The sequence below is a fragment of the Camelina sativa genome, chromosome 14, assembly GCF_000633955.1.
Source record: "Camelina sativa cultivar DH55 chromosome 14, Cs, whole genome shotgun sequence".
NCBI classification, from domain to species: Eukaryota; Viridiplantae; Streptophyta; class Magnoliopsida; order Brassicales; family Brassicaceae; genus Camelina; species Camelina sativa.
The window spans coordinates 19,729,333-19,730,666 of NC_025698.1; positions in this window are offsets into that span (position 1 = coordinate 19,729,333).

The window sequence follows — 1,334 nt, forward strand, 5'->3', positions numbered from 1 at the left end:
TAGCCTTGAACTTCTCATCGTCCACTCTAACTCCTTCTGCACTGACAACAAAGCCTAGAAAGACAACCTCAGTAGTACAGAACGAACATTTAGAAAAATTAGCAAAGAGGGATTGAGAACGAAGNGTCTCTATGAACTCCATCCATCTGGCATGTCTCTTGTTGAGCTTCTGTTGTCCTTTGAGATGCTTCAAGGACTCATGATCAGTATGAATAACGAACTCCTTTGGCAACAGGTAATACTGCCACGTTTGAAGAGCCTGAACCAAGGCGTACAGCTCCTTGTCATATGTAGGATAGTTTAGCGTCGATCCTCCTAGCTTCTCACTGAAGTAAGCTACTGGCTTCCTATCCTGCATCAAAACAGCACCTATACCCACTCCGGAGGCATCACATTCAATCTCAAAAGTTTTCATAAAATCAGGAAGTAAGAGAATAGGGGCAGTGATAAGCTTCTCTTTTAAGGCTGAAAACGCCTTCTCTTGTGCTTCCTCCCATCTGAATCCTACATCCTTCTTGATAACTTCTGTAAGTGGCGCTGCAATAGTACTGAAGTCTTGGACAAATCGCCTGTAGAATCCTGCTAGTCCATGAAAGCTCCTGACTTCTGCCACGTTTTTGGGTGTTGGCCACTCCTTAATAGCCTTGACCTTCTCATCGTCCACTCTAACTCCTTCTGCACTGACAACAAAGCCTAGAAAGACAACCTCAGTAGTACAGAACGAACATTTAGAAAAATTAGCAAAGAGGGATTGAGAACGAAGAACATTTAGAACTTGGCGGATGTGTTCTAAGTGTTCTTCTAGACCTTTGCTGTAGATGAGGATGTCGTCGAAGTACACAACCACGAAGACGCCAATGAAAGGTCTGAGAGCATGATTCATTAAACGCATGAAGGTGCTAGGAGCATTGGTGAGACCAAACGGCATGACTAGCCATTCGTAGAGCCCTTGCTTGGTCTTGAAAGCTGTTTTCCATTCATCTCCTTCCTTCATTCTGATCTGATGATACCCACTCTTCAAATCGATCTTTGAGAAGACTGTTGACCCACATAGCTCGTCCAGCATGTCATCTAATCTCGGGATCGGATGTCTGTACTTCACTGTGATATTGTTAATAGTTCTGTAGTCAACACAGATCCTCCATGAACCATCTTTCTTTGGTACGAGCAAGACTGGTACTGCGCATGGACTGAGGCTCTCTCTGATGTGTCCCTTGTTCTTCAACTCTTCTACTTGCTTCTGCAGCTCTTTAGTCTCTACATGATTGGTTCTGTAAGCTGGTCTGTTCGGTAGAGCTGAACCTGGTACCAAATCGATCTGATGCTCTATCCCA